The sequence below is a fragment of the Carex rostrata genome, chromosome 7 (genome assembly GCF_964058835.1).
Source record: "Carex rostrata chromosome 7, lpCarRost1.2, whole genome shotgun sequence".
Lineage (NCBI taxonomy): Eukaryota > Viridiplantae > Streptophyta > Magnoliopsida > Poales > Cyperaceae > Carex > Carex rostrata.
This window is the reverse complement of record NC_135924.1, coordinates 1,363,217-1,385,738: the sequence shown is the minus strand read 5'-3', so window position 1 is coordinate 1,385,738 and position 22,522 is coordinate 1,363,217. Positions and strand designations below refer to the sequence as shown.

Here is a 22,522-nt window from a genome sequence, read left to right as displayed (position 1 = left end):
TCTTCGGAGATTAATTCTAAATAGACATAGTGCAAAGTAATTGCAAGAAGAAAATATAAAACAAAAAAATCAACATCAATGTAATGACATAATTTTATATATCAAGACTTCAATTTAAATAAAAAAAGACACATGAATTTGTACTCATCAATCAAATGAATTTGTTCAGCATTTACAAATTCCATGAACTCATTTTTACAATGATATCTTAATGTTAATAAAAATTATTTTAAGAAGAAAATTGCAATGGTTGGACATTTAATTCTATTTTATTTTCAAATTTCATATCTGAAACTTATTTGTCCAATTTAGTGTTGTAAATAATGGTATGTGGTCATAGGATGGATAGGGTACCGCCAAGCAATTAATCGGAAATAATCGAGAATAATTTATCATAATCGAAAATAATCAGTCGATTAGTCAAGAAAATTTGTGACAGATTGGTCACCGCTAACGACTAATTAATTGGTCGATTAATTAGTCTAAATGGACGTTTTTTTACAACACTGGTTCAGATAATCAAGATTCAATCTAACTAACAAATTCTAAATTTGAATTTTGTTTTCCAAACAATAATAGTTGAATTTTTCGGATTAAATTTACACTGTTAGGAATATATATCAAATTTTTTTCATTTTCCTTTTAACAACAAGTGATGAATTATCACATTATTTTGATGTTACAAAGTTTAGTTAGGCATGATACCAATGTGGAAATGACAAAAAAAAAAAAATGAAATTATATAACTTTGACAATTCATTACCGATGAATTATTAGTATTTTGGTAAGCAATGATGTAGAAAAAAAATACATACATGTTGTCTATAATTCATGTGATATTGGAGAAAATTGAAATTTATTTAAAACTTGTTTGTTTTCAATTAAGTGCAATTTTAATTTGGATGAACAAGATGTATGATATCTCTAAAAACCATCACCAAAGGCACACAGTCTTCATCTGAAAGTTCATAAATATTTTGAAATCTGGACAAAAAAAATTATTTATTCTAATAACAAAAATATGAAATTAAATTGGAGGCTTGACCTTCATCTTTCTTTCTTTAAAAAAAAAAAAAAAAAAAAAAACGGATGAAGGGTGAAGATCCGTATGGTAACACATAACATAAGACAAATCTTGGGATTTTGTTTGGAATATTATACATCAGACAAATTTCGTGTGGGGGTTATCATTACTAATATCAAGCAAGAACTCAATTTTTCGTCTTGGTTGAGTAAACTAGATGATCCAAATGTGGGGAAAGAAAAGAAAAGAAAAGAAATATCAGAGCAGCAGAATGATTCTGTGGTACGTCGTTGACATCTCTTCCATTGACTAATTTATATTTCTATATCGGCCGGCCCATTAGAGAGAACAAAGTTGGGCTTGATATGGGCTTTGGTGGGGGATGGGCTGTGTAACATATAACAAACGGACCTACCTCAATTTTATTTGTTTTTCTATGGTGGGGGTTTTTGGTTTTAGTGTTCACTGTTCAGCTGAGCATTAATATTATATGCCTCCAAATCCCATGTTGAGAACGACATCGAATGGAAAATGGGTCCCTGCTGTAAGTGATACTGTTCATATCCGGAGATCTGAGGAAATAGAATTCTTTTCAAATATGTAATAATTAGTTTCTTTTAACATTTTATAGATTTCTTTAACATTTATATGGTTATATTTCTCAATACGTGTTTGGTGATTGTACGGATGTCAAATGGCTAAATTAATGTAATTTTGTAGATTGTGCATTTAGTAAAGTTCAACACATCAGATCTTGAGAAATCTAAATATATAAAAGAGTAAGGATATATATGGTACTATGTACAGTGTGCGGATTGGTGTATATATTAATCCAAATAAAAATGTTAAGGTGCTTTATTAATTTCCTTTCTCTCACCAAATTGTTGCCTTGAGTCAAAATATAACTGTTAATATCCGCACCCCTGTCCGCTAGATTGTTTGTTTGTTGTATTTTCCAAATTAACAGATTCTCGCCAGATTGTCATGACAGCTCTCATAATGTCAATTTTTCCAACTCTACAATTTAAGATCTCCTAATATTCATAAATTGAATTTTGTTTAAATTGTTTCCGTAGATGCTCAAATTAATCTTTAACCTCCATAGTAGTTATTATTTTGAATTCAACTACTATTCTCTCGTTGCCATCCTTAATTACTCTCAGAGCATAGCAGATGAAAATGAAAATGGACCATCTCTCGGTTCTCCCCGACGAGTTGGTGATCACCATACTCTCTCTACTGCCGACTTTAATGGCCGCTCGCACCTCCGTTCTTTCCTGCCGCTTTCGTCACTTGTGGAAGGCCTCCCCTTCGGCGGATCGTTGAATAAGTCATCAATTGCCATGGCCAAAAGCGTTCTCCTCATGAGTCATCTCCTCCGCCTCGACCTTGAGTTTAACAGATATTTCGAAGGTGATCAATCATTCACCTTTTCTTTGCCATGGCCTAAAGGTCTCCGTCACCTCACAATCAATGGCAAGGGCTACTTTTGGTTTTTTGAATCAATTCTCTTCTCTATCTTCTCCTCTTGTATCTCTCTCGAGTCGCTTTCAATCACTAGTGGAAAATATGGAATCAGGATCGGTTATATACACATATCAGTAACGGAATCCAACCGATCCTGATGAAGGCGATACTGATACTATCAGGATCGGTTTTATATTTTTTAAAGAACCGTTCCAAATAGAAACTAATAGGATCGGTTTTTTCATAAAACCGATCTTAATAGTAGTTATCTAGATCCGTTTTAGAATACGAACCGCTCCAGATAGGAACTATTAAGATCAGTTTTAATATAAAAACCGTTCTTGATAATATTTTCGAATATTTTTTTTTATTAAAAATTTCATATCTAGATCAGTTTTTGAATAAAAACCGATCCAGATAGGAACTATTAAGATCAGTTTTTATATAAAAACCGTTCTTGATAATATTTTCGAATATTTTTTTTTATTAAAAATTTCATATCTAGATCAGTTTTTGAATAAAAACCGATCCAGATAGGAACTATTAAGATCAGTTTTTATATAAAAACCGTTCTTGATAATATTTTCGAATATTTTTTTTTATTAAAAATTTCATATCTAGATCAGTTTTTGAATAAAAACCGATCCAGAAATGAACTATTAAGATTAGTTTTTATATAAAAACCGTTCTTGATAATATTTTCGAATATTTTCTTTTATTAAAAATTTCATATCTAGATCAGTTTTTGAATAAAAACCGATCCAGATAGGAACTATTAAGATCAGTTTTTATATAAAAACCGTTCTTGATAATATTTTCGAATATTTTTTTTTATTAAAAATTTCATATCTAGATCAGTTTTTAAATAAAAACCGATCCAGATACGAACTATCAAGATCAGTTTTTATATAAAACCGATCCTGATACTTTTTTTTTTGTTGGAATGAGGATCTGAAATCTGGATCGGTTTTTAAAAAAATAACCGATCATAATAGTAGTAATCTGGATCGGTTGTTTAAAATAACCGATCCTGATGTTTTATTGAAGCTAAAAAAAATATTTTTATTTATTTGACCAGCTTCCATATATATTTTGCTGGCCAGCATCCTAAATATATTTTTTTTTGCACAGTAAGAAACAATAATCAAATATCATATACACATCATAAATTAAATATCATACACATCTTAAATTATTACAAAAAATTCATGTTCATACAAAGTTTTGTGAAGCATTATATATTATAACAAGAAATTTAAATCCAAAAAAAATTAATTAACAAACACACAAGTGACTAATTGAGCTATTTCTTCAATTAACACACATTTATGCAATTAATGTAAAGCACAACAATAAAAAAATCAATAATTACCTCTTTTGCAATCACATCACTTGAGATTAAAAAAGATCCTAAAAATAAAAACAAATGTAACAATTAGATGGAAAAACATTTTACAATAAAAAATACAAAAAAATGTGTTTTTAAAGCATAATAATGAGAAAATTATATAAAGTTAATACCGTAATAGTTGATCGGCCGAGCCGGAGGTGCGAGAGGCTCGGCTTTGAGAGGAAGAGACGGAGAGAAAGAGAGAGAGAGACACGGAGGAGAGGGAGAGACGGAGACAGAGAGAGAGACACAAAGAGTACAGAGGGAGAGACGGAGACAGTGAGAGAGACGCTAAGTTGAAAATGAGAGGCGCGGAATGAAAATAAGAAGAACCCTAAGCAGGTTATATAGGGAGTTATCATTAGGATCGGTTGTTTATAAAAAACCGATCCTAATACTAATTTTTTTTGGCGGGACTAACTTTGAAAAAAATAGTATCAGGATCGGTTTTTTATATAAAAACCGATCTTGATAAATTTTTTTTTCAAAATGGGTTCTGCAAAAAAAAAAAAAAAAAAAATCAGGATCGGTTTTTTATAAAAAACCGATCCAGATACTATCAGGAACGGTTTTATTGCTAAAAACCGTTCTTGATAATTTTTTTTTTTTTTTTTTTTTTTTTTTTTTGCTGCAGAACCAACTTTGAAAAAAAATAGTATCAAGATCGGTTTTTTATAAAAAACCGATCCTGATACTATATATAAGAAAGATCACTGCGGTAAACCCCACTCATATTGATGGTCTATCAACCATCAAACGGGTACCATTTATTTTCTTTTCTGTTGGTAATGCATGTACACAGATAAATATTAAGAAAAATGTGAAAAATATCAAATTTATTTATTTGTGTTTGTATGGCCAAATCAACTCTACTATGATCAATTTTGTACAATTTTATTATTATTAATGGCATCAAATTGTTAAATGGAATGCAGACCGTTCATTTCTGCATGATCATCTAACGGTGGGTCTGTAATTAAATGACATGTAATAATTTTTAAAATGATCAAGATATAACATGGAACATTAATAACGTAAAAGTGCCGAAGGCCCGACAACTGTAAGTTTTGATCCAACGTAAATTATTTACGGCCGTGCGATGTTGCTATATTGTTTTGCTTTGATGAACTAGTACACGAATCCCGAATTGTATCAAATTTTATAATGGTGAAATTAATATGACATTCTTTCATTTTAACGGTTCCGATCGACCAAATGCTAATATTCGTATTCGTTCCTTCACAACCCCACACAACAAGGGTTCAAGTCCTATGTATATTATTATATGGCACAAGTCATTGATGCATCATGCATGATTGTATAAAAAAATTCAATAGTCAAAATGACTTCAAAATGAAATATCAATGTCAAATAACTAATTATATTATCACATAAATTTTAATAATATAAATTACATTAATTTTCATCAAAAAAAATTTATAATTGAACCATATGTCATATACAACAACCATATATATATTCTATTAATCACCACACTAATTACATATACAACAACCATATAATTGAACCATATGCCATATACAAAAAAATAGTATTAGAATTGGTTATTTGAAATAACTGATTCTAATACTATTTTATTTTCAAAGTTGTTCTTATTAAAAAAAAAAAAAAAAAAAAAAAAAAATTATCAAGAACGGTTTTTAGCAATAAAACCGTTCCTGATAGTATCTGGATCGGTTTTATTGCTAAAAACCGATCCTGATGCTATTTTCTGATATATATTTCATTTGTTAGATGTATTTAAGTTATCTGAGAAATATATATATAACCAGAGATTATTTAAAAAAAATAAACAACTTGTTTGTGTTTGTATAATTGTTTGTTTAATTATTTATTTGTTATTTATAAATTAATACCATAAAATTAATTGCTTAATTGATGTCATGAACAAATGGAAACGAATTCATATTACCTGAGATAACAAAATATATATGGTTAGACCAAGACCATATTGATTCGAATTTGATCAGACGGTTCATATATAGGATGTACATAGGGAATGAAATATCTTTAATTTGACCTCTTTAAAGAAATTAATTCAATTATAAACCTCTTTAAAAAAAAAAAAACGTACTTGAAAGCTGGCCAGGTTTTACCATGCTACCTTAAAAAAAAAAAAAAAAAAAAAAAAAAAAAAAAATTATCAAGAACGGTTTTTAGCAATAAAACCGTTCCTGATAGTATCTGGATCGGTTTTATTGCTAAAAACCGATCCAGATGCTATTTTCTGATATATTTTAATTTGTTAGATGTATTTAAGTTATCTGGATCGGTTATTATGTATAGACCCGATCCAGATGCTATTTTATGATATATTTCAATTAATAAGATTTATTTGAGATATTTTAATTATCAGGATCGGTTTTTACTAAAAACTGATCCAAATGATTGAACTATTAGGATCGGTTCTAAAATAAAACCGATCCTGATAGTATCAGGATCCGTTTCCACAAAAAACCGATCCTAATAGTAATAAACTAGGATCAGTTGTTACTAAAAACCGATCTGAATAGTTTTTAGGATCGGTTTTTTTAAATAAACCGATCCAGATACTTATTAGGATCGGGTGTCCATATAACCGATCCAGATAGGCCGATCCTGATTTCTGTTTTTCCACTAGTGAATTCACCTTAATCCACCTCTAGATTCTTTTACTTTTCCTTCCTATCTCTCTCGAATCGCTTTCACTCGCTTGAAAAGCCTTTCTATAAATTTGGGTAACCACAATTTAACTACAGTCGAAAGGCTTCTCTCTGAATTGTCTTGTTTGGAACATTTACTACTTCATATCTTCTCTTCCTCAAGGGGGGTTGTTTACCTCTCCTCCCTACCCATAAAAAAACTGGAGCTGCTTCTTCTTGATGGATCTAATCTTCATGAAGAGCCTTTTTCTCTCCGGCTATCGATGCCTTCATTGGATTTCCTTTCTTTGACAAATCATAAAGTTGAAGATGAATATGCAAACGTCAACATACCATTCATTTATGGAGATGGAGCCTTGATAAGAAAAGCTGTTGTTACCCTTGGTGACCTTCGTCAGAAAGACATCACTGCTGTTGCTCATTTACTCAATTTTATCTCAAATGTGGAACACCTCACCCTTTATTTGAAGGAACACAAATGGGAGGAGTATCCATTTCCTGTCTTGATGGAACCAGGAAAAAAGCCACCAACTTTTCCTAATTTGAAGCACTTGGATATGAGCTTATGCTTTTATGAGTCCAACTTTGAAGCCGTCGTCACGATGCTCCATCATTCCACTGCATTGGAATCACTCAAACTTCATCATAAGGTGCGTACCTACATGCATATATAACTTTTATTCATAATTAATTACATCATATACACATCACTACTTGCAAGACACAAGGTTGTAATAGGTGTTATAAAAAAAAGCTAAAAAAAAATTAGAACAACAATATCATTTATTCCGTTTTCTGATAAATGTTGGAAACCATTCATGGATAAAAGAAGATCTGAAGAGGCAGGGTGACACAAGGAGTCAAGGCCAGAGCAATTATTAGCCAGTGGATTATATAAAATTGAGTTGAATGTTTTGTTTTTTGCATCTTCTTTTTATATATTTTTCATTATATTGCTACTGCTCAAATATTTGTTTGTATTTTTTGCTTAGACTCGTGAAATTTTGGATCTTTGGGGAAAAAAGCTGCCACGTAATGGGGATCAAAAAAGAAATGCTTGGAGATCAAAGCTGCCACGTAACCGGGACGGTAATTATCAATATGCTTGTTTTAAAAATCTTCACTTAGGAGAGAATAGAAAAGAATTCAAGAAGCTGCTAAACAAAAAATGTACGCCTAAGAGGCAGCGGAAGCCGGTAGGTAGCTAGAGTCTAGAGAAGTAGAGATGAGATGAAAATCATTGTTCCATTAGTTTTGTTCATTTTAGCTTCATTTTTCTATTTTTTTGGTTCTAATTTAGAAATAATTATAGATAGAGTGAGTTGAATTTGTACAAATGTGATTGACTTAAAGTTTCACATTTGACTGTTTGAAAGAGGTCGCAAATGAAGACAGAACCGAAGAAAGAAAGGAAAAAAGAAAATGTGTGTGAAGCAAATCTTGGGATTTTGTTTGGAATATTATACATCAGACAAAGCATGCATGGTTTAATTAGCTGATGTGTTTTTATTTTCTTAGAAGAAAAATGCTTGCTCTTCTGTTTGATGAATTGTCAATCTTTTTGGTTGCTTTTGTTTGAAAGGACCAAATATAGATAATTCTGGTTCGAGTTACTGATTTGATTCAATACCTCTTAAATTCATTTGGGTAACAAGAATTGTTGAATTCGTAAGTCTCTTGATCAAACTATTAATTTTGCACTGTTTCTCTTTAATGGACACAGCCCATATTAAGCCCAAAGTTTCTCTTTAATGGGCCCATAGTCAAATGGTAGAAATTCGTATCACCTGTGGTAATTGGGCTATATTGTAAAAAATTTAAGCATTTTAGCTCAGTGTACAAGGATCCTTGTGAGGAGTATAGGTACCATTAGGTACGCATTCCTTACTATACCAGTAACTCAGTACAGAAACCCTCTACTTATTCCTTGTACAGGACTCAGGATTTGCTAAAGAGAAAGCTAGTTGCAGTAGATGACTTTCTCTGTAACTTAACTTCCTGCGATTCGGATTCTGATCCAAATGAGCAGCTCACATTTGTTGGTGGCACTGATATCAGTTTCTTTAAGGAATTTGAGTTATTATGAACTGTTATTATTATTTTTTTTTTACCTCAGTAAGATTAATTTTGACACTACCCCAACTGCAAATGCTTGCTGTATTCATATGATTAGTTGATGTATTTGTTGTGTCTAAAAATCTTACATGGTATAAATATTCCTTGTCAGGTGTTGGTTTAGCTTGTCATATCGGCGTTCTTGCAAATCTACCAACTATTGGAATTGGCAAAAATGTCAACAAAAAATTTAATATTTACTTTTCTGAGAACATTACAAAATGGTCCCTAAACTTATTCAAGTTTCCCATTTTTCTTCATTCAAATGTCAGTAGATTTGTGTTACATTCTAGTTTAAGAACTAAAATTTTGGTGTATAACTAAAATGTCAGTAGATTTGTGTTACATTTTTCAAGTTTCCCATTTTTCGTCCTTCAAATGTCCTTCAAACCCTCTGAACTGTGCAATTAACCTTCAACTTGCTATAAATTGTTGAATGAAGTCTTTATTTGTCCCCAAATGTCCAATTGGTCCAACAAAAAATAGTACTGTAATTAATATCAAATAACAAAAAATGGGCGTTGGCGCCGGTCGGTCGCTAAAGGTTTGGTCGCCTGATTTTGCACCAATTTTTTTTTTTTTTTAGAGAAATTGAGTATCAGCGACCGGCATTAGCACCGGTCACTGATACCGGTCGCTGATGCTCCTTTCCGCTGTTTTCATAAAAAAATATGAGAAAAACAAACTAATTAGGATGAAATTTAAAAATAAATCTAAGTGATAATTAGTTTGTCTGAAAAAATGATTACAAATTCTGACCCTTGTAAAATTTTAATATCCGTCCACTAATTTTGTAGTAATTTAATTTATTATTTTATATTTCTTAAATCAATATATATAATTCTGTGTGGTTACCAAATTTATCCAAATTTGAGAATTTGCTGACTAATTATCATATTCCACAACCAATCCATGCCGTGATTTATGTTGGGTGTCCGATCCGCCAACGGCTACGATTGAAAAATAAAATTTCAGATTTATTCTCAGCCTTTCAATCAAATAATTTACCTTCTTTTGATTAAATACATATTGTTTACGTGTAGAAGTCTAAATATAATTAAAAATATACTCACTACACATATGACCACACAATATGTTACAATTAAAATTAAATACACTGCCATTTAGTGATTTTTTATTAGTTTCCTTGTTTTCTTATTTCGTCTTCTTTGTATAGAATCGAACTTCTCTTTGTTGCCTTATTTCTCTTTATTTGTTTCTATACAGATTCCTACGACATAATGGAAAAAAAATTAAGTCCTCCAAAAAGCGAATCAACTCTCTTTCCATATTACTTGGTAAATAAATTAAGTTATATTAAAGTGGTCTTGATTGAAAATCTCGAAATGCAATAAAATAATCTGAAGAAAATGATAGAATTTACTATAGTTTCACTCATCTTATTTCGACAACAATTTATGTTCATCTTTATTAAGTTAGTTTTAATAACCAATATTTGTTTGATATAAATAAGAATATATTTTTTCACCATCAGTGTTGAATGAAAAAAATAAAATAATTATTTGTTCCTTCTTCGAATTTAGTATACATGGATTATTTGTGTTGCATACAAGTACGTTTTCTTGGAACTGCCATGGAATGAAATCTTTTTTAATATTTTTATGTGAAATTAAGACATTTTCATGTTACTTATAGTTACTATCTTATATTATTATTTTCTGATATAAGTTGGGACAAAGGTTCAACAAATACAAATAACTTAATAAAATATAATAACAAATATTGATATAATTCAAAGTAAAAAATGATTAATTTAATGACACAGTTATTTGTATTTTAATGGTAGTAAATTTGAGGAAAGATAATTAAGGAAGAAGAAATTTAAGTCCACGGGAGCATTAATTTGGTTATAAATCCGAATAAAAAATATTTTTGTTCTATGTTCTTAAAAAATAGGACATTTAATTTATAAAACTATTCTAAAAAAAGGCCTACATTTTAGTCCTGCATTTCTTAAACCGGTACTTTCTAATTAATTCTAGAGAACATGCTTAAATGACTAAAATTCGCCTGATCATGCATATTGGGCTAATATACTTTCATGCTTAAATGACTAAAATTCTAGAGTCAGTTTAATTCATTCAATCTAGGTTTTACTATTTAAAGACTTTATCATTTAATTTCAAATCTTGTTCCAAAAGGGAATTTAGTTAGGTCCATGGGCCGTCCCCTTTTCAAATTTCAGTGTCACTGAATCAAACAAACTTCTTTTTTTTTTGTATTGTTTTTTTCCTTTTTATTAGTGATCAATGGACTTGAATGCATTCGATAATCTTCCAATTATATAAGAAAATTGTAATAATATAAACGGGATCAATAAGTTCTTAAGAAATTAACAAATCCAACAACAAAAAAGTGTTAAAAAAATCCGTTTATTAATTTGTAGCGGCCGAATGAATTTCTTGCTTACTAATTTTGCTGAACACAAATGTTCATCAAAATGCATTAATTTACATACCACTTCCATTCGTTTTACTCGTGATAATTATGAGATGGCATCCAAAAAAAGGTGTTATAAATTAACAAAAAGAAAATAAAACCTTGGAAAATTACAAACGGGACCAAATTAAGCACATGCATGACCAGTGACCAATTAATGTATGTCAACTACGCATGCATATTAATTTCTTGGTTTCTAGAAACCGTGGAGATAGGGAGAGAAATTTTAATTTGTGTATGCATATGGATCTCTATTCAAAGATGGCAACACCCACATCAATCACGCGTGGATTGCTTGTGGAATTAATGTGATGATTTAGTCACTAAATAGTCAAATTTTGATCGATAACACATAATTAATTAATTTGATTTGAGAAATTAATACAAGTAGCTAGTCTGGACAAGACTAAGGATCACCATGGCCTAGATCTATATTTTATTAGTAGCTAGATTTTGTTGGGCACGACTCTTAAATTTTCAATTAGATACTATCAATAATTTCAACCAATTTGCAACCTTCCGGAACACATTTTTCATTTGTTGATTTGAACTAGACTCTAAATTGCTTCGGATATATATATTGGGTTTTACAGGATTTTTTTTTTTTTATCTAAGTAAACATGACGGTATGTTTTTAGTTAAAATGATTAGAGGGTTTTTTTGGACATGGACTAGAAAAATCCTCCATTATTTAAAAATATATCAATAAGCGAAAACAAATTAAAGTATGAACACTCCCGAGTCATTTTTTCCCTTTTTTTTGAGTAGATTTTCGTGCCAAAATGGAATTTGCATTTTGATTCATACAAGTGAAAACGGAGGGGATACGGAGTAGACACGGAGCGGACAGGGTATAGATCTATATCAATATTTTTTTCTTATTTTTCGGATATGGATATGGATATGGAGCGAATAAAGGTATATATATATATAGAGAGTAGAACTAGGGTGCTCTTAAGCTCACCAAAGTTTTGGTGAGCTTAACTCTAAAACTCATAAAATCGATTTCAAATGACGAATCCGAACCGTTGAAATCCGCTTACCTTACGTGTGATGCATCTACATATGAAATTTTTAAACATTCGAATTAATTTAGTATAAAGTCAAGCGGTCAAAATTAGAAGGTTAATAAATTAATTTTAGTGCATTCATTTTTGAACGTTTTTTGACCGCTTGACTTTATACTAAATTAATTCGAATGTTTAAAAATTACACATGTAGATGCATCACACGTAAGGTAGGCGGGTTTCAACGGTTCGGATTCGTCATTTGAAATCGATTTGATAAGTTTTAGAGTTAAGCTTACCAAAACTTTGGTGAGCTTAAGAGCACCCTAGTTGTACTTATATATATATATATATATATATATATATATAGAGGTAGGCTAATATACAATCGATTGTTCCTGAGGTCCCGTACAACCAAGTCATTTTCTGATTTTTAAAGTCCAAATGATCGATCCAAACCGTTCATCTTGTTCTTCATATTAATATGTGCTTGGAGACCAAATTTTACATTTTTTTGAATTTTTTTACTATTTATTAAGCCGCTTTGAAAATCGCTGATCCAACGGTAGCTTCTGGTTTTACTGTTTTGTTAAGCCACCGTTGGATCAGCGGTTTTCAAAGTGGCTTAATAAATAGTAAAAAAATTCAGAAAAATGTAAAATTTGGTCTCCAAACACATATTAATATGGAGAACAAGATGAACGGTTTGGATCGATCATTTGGACTTTAAAAATCAGAAAATGACTTGGTTGTACGGGACCTTAGGAACAATCAATTGTATATTAGCCTACCTCTATATATATATATATAGGCTGTGGCTAAATTGCTGCTGGCAGCAGTTCTGCCCAGGTGCTGCCGGGGCTATTTTTAGCTGTGTGATGTCCAAACAATAAATCCAAACCGTTAGATGTTTAATCTATATTATAATCTACTTGGAGACCAAATTTTACATTTTTTGGAATTTTTTTACTATTTATTAAGCTGGTTTGAAAACCGCAGATTTGAAAACCGCTGATTTCAATGCTGCAGAAAATTACTGAAATCAGCGGTTTTCAAACCAGCTTAATAAATAGTAAAAAAATTTCAAAAAATATAAAATTTGGTCTCCAAGTATATTATAATATAGATTAAACATCTAACGGTTTGGATTTTTTGTTTGGACATCACACAGCTAAAAATAGCCCCGGCAGCACCTGGGCAGAACTGCTGCCAGCAGCAATTTAGACAGACCCTATATATATATATATATATATATATATATATATATTTTCATATATAGATACGGTATATATATATATTTTTTCAGATATGGATACGGAGCAGATAGGGATATATCTATATATTCATATTTTTCTTCCGAATACAGATACGGAACGAATATCAGATATATTAGACGGATATCGATACAGGTCCAAATCAGATCAGATATTTATTAAAATAATATAAAATAATATTAAAAATAATAAATTTCATAATATTTATCTTATTATAATGGTTAATAGCATAAAATTTTCATAATATATATTAAAATGAATAATTATATGAACCCCCCACTCTCATTTCCCTATTTTACCCACACTCTCTCTCTTCCTTAACTGCCATATATTCCCCCACTAGTTTCGTTAAAAGTTTCATTTTATCCCCGCATTAAATTAGACTGTCATTTAATACCAATTTCCGCATTAATTATGCCTTCCTCTAATAACAATTCCTGCATTAATTATTCCTTTAAAAACAATCTCCGCATTAATTATACTGTTATCTAATAACAATCCCCGTTAATAAATGCTTATATGTTAATTGATGTTCAAAAAAGTATTTATCATTATTTCTAAGAAGTATTTACCCGTGTAACATAGAGTATTTATCCATGTAACATAAAGTATTTATCATTATGTCTGAGAGTATTTATCATTGATGTTTTACTGAAAGTTGCAAGTATGCCTGAGAAGTATTTATTCATGTAACATAAAGTATTTATCCATATAATATAAAGTATTTACCTATGTAACATAAAGTATTTATCATTATGTCTCAGAGTATTTATCATTGGGTGAGAGGATTGTTTATTTAATGGTCTCCAGTTGTGCGGGGACGATTCAAAAAAAAAAGAAATTTTGTGCGGGGACAATTAATAGATTGATTTATTCTTTCATAAATAGAGATCATTGCATAGGGTTTAATACCTGACAAATTCAAGTTAAATACTTTGATGCTTCAAGTTAAATACCCGCAGTTTTTTAAACGCTCATTAATGATTGAGCAGTCCCCCCATGTTTAATGGTCCCCAGTTATGCGGTGACGATTCAAAAAGAAATGAAATTTTGTGCGAGGACAATTAATGGATTGATTTATTCTTTCATAAATAGATATCATATATTGCAGAGGATTTAATACCTGACAAATTCAAGGTAAATACTTTGATGTTTCAAGTTAAATACCTGTAGTTTTTTAAACGCTCATTAATGATTGAGCGGTCCCTTCATGTTTTTTTTAGCAGTATCTGCGGGAATAAATGCGGAGTAGAGGTTGCGGGGATTGTTAATTTGAATACGGATAATTGAAACTAAAATCATATTAGTATCCTTATCCTCACAAATATTCGGATATTAGATATCCACAAGTTTCTGAATACGGATCAGATATTTCATACCATTTTCACCCCTAATTTAGATTCATATTTTTTATTCATACCGTTTCTGAGTACATTATCTTTTCACTACCTCAAGTCAAAAGGTGATCCTTAGTCTTGTCTTTAATTTGAATAATTGAGGAAATTGAAATAAATGAAGACAATTAAGTCTATAAAATTTGTCAAGTACCACCAAATCTACCGGTCAAGATAACATTAATTATAAAACAGAATGCCTATGCAATTAAGTAGCATGCAACTATAAATACACCCCAACGGATCTCTTACAAGCACCAACCTACACTCAAACAAAGCATGCACAAACCAAAAATGGCCTCTTCAGCTCTCCTTCTCTTTCTCTCCCCCTTCCTCCTCTTTGCTCTCGCCAACGCTGCCACCTTCACCGTCACCAACAAATGCTCCTACACCGTCTGGGCAGCTGCCAAGCCAGGTGGCGGTAAACAGCTAAACTCAGGCGAAACATGGACTCTAAATGTGGCAGCCGGCACAACCGGTGGTCGCATCTGGGGCCGCACTGGGTGCTCTTTTGACTCAAACGGCAACGGCAAATGCAATACCGGTGACTGTGGCAAGCTGGCTTGCACTGGTTATGGGTCAGCACCTAACACACTTGCTGAATTTGCACTGAACCAATATAGCAACAAGGACTTCTATGACATCTCATTGGTTGATGGTTTTAACATCCCGATGAACTTCGTTCCGGCCTCAGGATGTAGCAGTACCGGTGCTCACTGCTCAGCTGATGTGAATAAAAATTGCCCCAGCCAGTTGAAGACAACAGGCGGATGCTTGAATCCGTGCCAGGTTTTCAAGACAGATGAGTATTGTTGCACCGCGACTAACAGCACCTGTGGGGCCACTACGTACTCAAAGTACTTCAAGAACTTGTGCCCCCAGGCTTATAGCTACCCCAAAGACGATGCATCAAGCACCTTCACTTGTCCCGCTGGAACCAATTACAACGTCGTCTTTTGCCCATAGAACTATAGAAGCTAGCTGGAAATATATAAAGCAGGTAGCTAGCTAGCAATAACGCATGTAGCCATGTATAAGAATAAGGTTGATCAGTTGATCGATGTAACCGTACCTAATAGATCATAGAGAAGTCTTACGAATAAAATCTGGACGAGATTTCTAATATGAGGGAAGATACATTACATATTTACATGAGACATGCATGCATGATATCTTTTGTTTTATGATAATTAAACTCCTAGCGCATCTCGTGCATTAATTATAATATATATATATATATATATATAGAGGTGGGCTACGGTGAGTTGTGAAGTAAAACACGTTTCTACTTCACGCTGTATTTTTATTTTGAAAGTCCAAATGACTGATCTGAACCGTTAGATGTTTAATCCATATTGAAATGTGCTTGGAGACCAAATTTTACATTTTTTGGAATTTTTTTACTATTTATTAAGCATTTTTTAAAATTGCTGTTTTGCTGTGAACAGTAAAAAACAGTAAAATTTTCTGGACCATCAGATCAGCGACTTTCAAAATTGCTTAATAAATAGTAAAAAAATTCCAAAAAATGTAAAATTTGGTCTCCAAGCACATTTCAATATGGAGAACAAGATGAACGGTTCGGATCGACATTTTGAACTTAAAAATCGCAAAATATGAGCGTGAAGTAAAATAGTCGCTTTACTTCGCAACTCACCGTAGCCCACCTCATATATATATAGGGTCTGTCTAAATTGCTGCTGGCAGCATTTCGGCAGAGGTGCTGCCGGGGCTATATTTAGCCGTGTGATGTCCAAACAACAAATCCAAACCGTTAGATGTTTAATCTATATTATAATCTACTTGGAGACCAAATTTTACATTTTTTGGAATTTTTTTACTATATATTAAGCTGGTTTGAAAACCGCTGATTTCAGTAAATTTCTGCAGCATTGAAATCAGCGGTTTTCAAACCAGCTTAATATATAGTAAAAAAATTCCAAAAAATGTAAAATTTGGTCTCTAAGTAGATTATAATATAGATTAAACATCTAACGGTTTAGATTTGTCGTTTCAACATCAAAAAATAGAAAAAACAGTGGCAGCACCGCCGGCAGAAATGCTGCCGGCAGCAAATTAGCCACAGCCATATATATATATATATATATATAGAGAGAGAGAGTTAGGCTGGGGTGCTATGAATAACATAGTGGCCTCTATGCTACGGCTCAATATTCGAGTTTTCAAAATCCAAACGGTCGATCCGAACCGTTCATCTTATTCTCCATATTAATATCTGCTTGGAGACCAAATTTTATAATTTTCTGACTTTTTTTACTATTTATTAAGCCATTTTGAAAATCGCTAATCCAACGGTTTTACTGTTTTGTGCAGCCACCGTTGGATCAACAATTTTGTAAAATACTTAATAAATAGTAAAAAAATTCAGAAAAATGTAAAATTTGGTCTCCAAGCAGATATTAATATGGAGAATAAGATGAACGGCTCGGATCGACCGTTTGGATTTTGAAAACTCGAATATTGAGCCGTAGCATAGAGGCCACTATGCTATCCATAGCACCCCAGCCTAACTATATATATATATATATATGAGTACGGCTAACGCGCTTCCTCTAGCATATGGGCCGAAATGCTTCCGGTGGAAATTTGAAATTTCAAAATCCAAAAAGTCGATCTGAACCGTTCATCTTCTTCTCCATATTAATATCTGCTTGGAGACCAAATTTTACATTTTTCTGAAATTTTTTACTATTTATTAAGCCATTTTGAAAATTGCTGATCCAACGGTGGCTTACCAAACAGTAAAAATCAGAAGCTACCGTTGGATTAGCGATTTTCAAAGTGGCTTAATAAATAGTAAAAAATTTCAGAAAAATATAAAATTTGGTCTCCAAGCAGATATTAATATGGAGAAGAAGATGAACGGTTCAGATCAACTTTTTGGATTTTGAAATTTCAAATTTCCACCGGAAGCATTTCGGCCCATATGCTAGAGGAAGCGCGTTAGCCGTACTCATATATATATATAGGAATATGCTAGCATGCTATGCATAGCATAGAACCCCTCCATGCAACGCCTTGGATTTCGACTTTTCAAAATCCTAACTGTCGATCCGAACCGTTCATCTTGTTCTCCATATTAATATATATTTGGGGACCAAATTTTACATTTTTTGGAATTTTTTTACTATTTCTTTAGATTTATTGAAAATTGCTGTTTTTTTATGGTCCAGATTTGCTGAAAACAGCGATTTTCAATAAATATAAAGAAATAGTAAACAAATTCCAAAAAATATAAAATTTGGTCCCCAAACACATATTAATATGGAGAACAAGATGAACAGTTCGGATCGACCATTAGGATTTTGAAAAGTCAAAATCCAAAGCGTTGCATGGAGGGACTCTATGCTATGCATAGCATGCTGACCTTAAAAAAAACATTATCGAGCTAATTTTTGTTCAGATTTCACTGATACACTAGTGGAGAACTTGGAATTAGTATCATGTGTTTATGGGTATTAGTGTTGGACTTTAGGCAACACTAATGAGGCTAATACTAATACTTTGTAAAAAGCCGACACTAAAAGTAAGGCATTAGTGTCGGTTCTTTAATAAATAGCCGACACTAATAAGTATTAGTGTCGGACTTTTAATAAATAGCTGACACTAATACTTATTACTGTCGGCTATTTACTAAAGAGCCGACACTAATGCCTTACTTTTAGTGTCGGCTTTTTAATAAATAACCCACACTAATACTTATTAGTGTTGTCTTTTTAATAAATAGCCCACACTAATACTTATTAGTGTCGGCTATTTATTAAAAGTTCGACACTAATATTTATTAGTGTCAGCTATTTATTAAAAAATCGACACTAAATTTTTTTTTTTTAAATAAATTTTATTATTTGGCTAGCTACCATATATTTTTGCTGGCCTATATATAAAACAAGTAGTCTGAAATAAAGATATCAAATAACACATCCTAATTTATAAATAATACTCATTAGATAAAATATCACATTTACAAAATCAAAGTTTATCATTATTCAAGACACAATTTCATAAATCTAGAATCAGTAAAAAAAAAAAAAATGGCCTCTATCCATGGAAGAAATTAAGGTCATCAAGTAAATCATCCTCCTCTTCCTCTATCTCCTCGATTATCATTTTAACCCTAAAATAAGAAAATATTTAGGAGGTTACACTCTCAATGTATATGATTTGGAGATACAACTTCAGAATTTTACTCTGTTACCTCTCAAAGAGCCTTGCACTTGAAGTCGGGACCTGCTTCAGCCAGAAACTGAAGCCTTTGTCTATGGTTTTCTTTTAGTTTCCAAGGTTACATGCCATAATCACCACTACATTCACATCATAATTAGAAATCACTTTGTATCAATACTTAAAAAACTTGTCAACAGTACTGTGGTTAAAGCTATGCACATCTACAACAGATTTGCCAAAATAAATTAAGCATTGACATTAGATTTGAGAATGTATTTTTGTAAAAAAAAAAAAAAAAAAGATTAGAGAAATACCTTAATAGATGTGTAAAACCAAAGATACTCAAGCAGATGTATAAGACAGTAGAAAAAACCTGAGGATGAATTTTATCATGGATTTCTGCCACTAAGAGCAATCAAATAGCATAATGAGCATATTAGTGGATAAGAAAATATTGTTTTAAAGTAAATAGAAGCACCTTAGCAGCAAGATACTAAGAAGTACGAGAAATAGAAAGAGGAGAGTCAGATCGGGGAGAAGGAGAAGGCCAGCGGCTAGGGATATGAATCTTACAGATTGGGATGGTTGCCTTAGTGATTTGGGGGGAAATGAAATTTTTGCCTTTCGCCTGAGGTTCCACACCAGCCATCCAGCCCTGCACCTAGGCTGAGCGCACCTTGTCAGCCCCGCCTCTCTTGCCTAGCCCCACATGTCCGCATCTCGCTTTGCCTGACCACACCGGGGAACACCACACCTGACCAGCGGCCACATGAGCCGCCTCCTGACTCGCACGAGGAATCGAGAGAGAAATAGAGAGTGAAATGGAGGGAGAGAGACACCAATGAGGGTGAAGATGGAGTGGAGAGAGAGAGAGAGAGAACCAAAGTGACGGAGAGAGAGCCAAAGAGAGGGAGCGGCGGGATTTATGCGCGAAATGTTTTGATAAACCCTAAAAAGGCGCGTTGGTTTTGAAATGAACGAAAGCTTTAGTATCGGTTGTTTATAGACAGCTGATACTAATAACTAATAATTAGTTTCAGTTGTTTATAAACAGCCGACACTAATTATTTTTTTATTAGTGTCAGCTATTTATAAAAAGTCGACACTAATTGTATTAGTGTCGGCTTTTTGTAATTTACCGATACTAAAGTATTAGTGTCAGTTTTTTGAGACGACACTAATTATACGTCCTCCACTAGTGACATATATATAATATACTGAATGGAATAAGATAATTATTTCACCAAGACGTGCTGGATCTACCTTTGACAAATCATCAAGTTTAATGGTTCTTTTTAATCTTTATTAAAAAAAATTTGGTTCATTTTAATCAAAACAAACTTCAGTTTCCTATTAATTGTAGCAGATACCCTGTTTTAATGTGAACTGTGTAATTAGGTAAAGTTGTACTGCAATAAGTCAATGGAGCAGAACCACAGAATTCTAAACCTTTTTTTGTCTAAGCACACGTAATTCTAAATTAGATCACGACGTGACCACGTCCATCAGTCCATGTAATCTCCCGTCAAATCAATCCTGCTTGTTTTTTGTGCACTTGTGCTTTACACTTAACGGCTTTAGTCCATCAGTCAACAGTAGTGGTTTGCTAACGGGTTACCCGTGACCCGTTCCGGGTAACCCGTTAGGGGTAACGGGTAGGGCGGGTAGACAGGTAGGATGGGTACGGGTACAACCCGCAACGGGTAGACGAGTAGTTTTCCCAAAACCTCTACCCTACCCGTTTATTACCCGTACCCGTTGCGGGTTGACGGGTACGGGCGGGTTTTTTTTTTCTTTTATGTTTATTCTGAATTTTTATGCTTTGAGATTCGTGCCAAGTTAAAGGACATATCCCGGAGTCCGTTTAGATATAGGGGTCCGTTTTGAGATTCATGCCAAATTAAAATTGACGACTCAGATCTCATTGACTCATTCTACTCAGTCAGGTATTGCACTGGATCTGAATTCTATAGGGGTCAAATTTGAGATTCATGCCAAATTAAAATTGACGACTCAGATCTCATTCTACTCAGTCAGGTATTGCACTGGATCTGAATTCTAAAAGTAGGCCGCCAAAATTTTTTTGAAACAGATCGGGTACAAGTACGGGTAGGCGGGTAAACGGGTACGGGTAGACAGGTACGGGTACAACGGGTTTTTTTTCAAATTGGGTTGTCCGGTTCGTTTATTACCCGTACCCATCTACCCGTTTGTACCCGGGCAACGGGTACGGGTACCTCGGGTAATGGGTACGGGCCGGGCAAAACGGGTTGAACCCCTAACGGGTTTAGCAAAACACTAGTCAACAGTCAAAGCCAATTCGTGGCGCTCAAATTCTCAAATTTCCAAGCCCCTAGGTCAAGGCAAAGTATCATCTGCGGAGTTTTTTTGTGCGGAGCTGTGCGGCGTTTTTAATCTGGTCCGTTCGTTTCGAATCGGACGAACCAGATCAAATCTTGCCCGAATTTAAAAAAAACTCAAAATTTGGTAAACTCTTAATCCAGTCTGTCCGAAACGAACGGACCAGATTAAAAGCGCCGCACAGCTCCGCACGGAAAAACTCCGCAAATGATAGCGTTTCCCAAGTCAAGCTCAAATTCTGAAATCTACTGCTCCAACTACCAGCTTTTTATTCAAACTTCTATTTATAAGATTTTTTCAATTTGTGAGTTTTGAACCCATAATTTCCTACATAGAGGTCATATACCTTTGTCATTAGAGAAAAAAACTAGTGCTCTATCATCGTTTATATTTATTAATTGAATTCAAAAATATAAACAAGATATGGGTATTATTATTGATAATACTGATACCTTGTATTTATTATTTTTCTACTATTATTAATAACATTGTAATATTATAAACACGGTCAATAGAATCTAAGAAATTTCATAAATTCAACAACAACAAAAAGGTTTAAAAAATATGTTTATTTGCTGTGACCAAATGAATTTCTTGCTACTAATTTTTCTCAACACAAATGTTCATCAATTAATATGCACTTGCAAACCACTACTGTAGGTGGAATTTGTGTTTCCAATTTGGAGTGGTAGGTTTGACTAATGATAATTATGAGAAGGTCTTCCAAAAGAGGTGTTATAAATTAACAAAAAAAATACTTTGAAAAATTATAAACGGAGCCAAAGCGCATACATGACCAATGTATATCAACTATGCATATTTCTTGGTTTCTAGATTCTCTGGAGATAGGGAGAGAAATTTTGTTTATGCATGTGGATAAATAATTTTGATAAATAGTCAAATTTCAAATTTGGATAAATAATTTTGATTTGAGATGCATAAAATTTTGAATTAAATTACTACAAAACTAGTAGACAATTTTTAAAATTTAGAAGGGCCAGAATTTCTATTCACTTTTTGTATACAAAACTAATAAGATAAATTAAAAATCCACTTAGATTATATTTCAAATTCCACCCTTAATTTGGTTTTTCATTTTTTTTTTATGAAAAGAAGGTTGGGATATCAAATTCTTATTTTTAAAGGATCAAACTTCGAATTTTTTTTTTTTAAATAAAA

The 22,522-nt window shown here is 32.5% G+C and overlaps 1 pseudogene; it reads left to right on the top strand.

Annotated features, from left to right (window-relative positions):
* Positions 1-15,054: 15,054 nt before the first annotated feature.
* On the top strand, positions 15,055-15,782 carry LOC144556928 (thaumatin-like protein 1 pseudogene; annotated as a pseudogene).
* Positions 15,783-22,522: the final 6,740 nt, after the last annotated feature.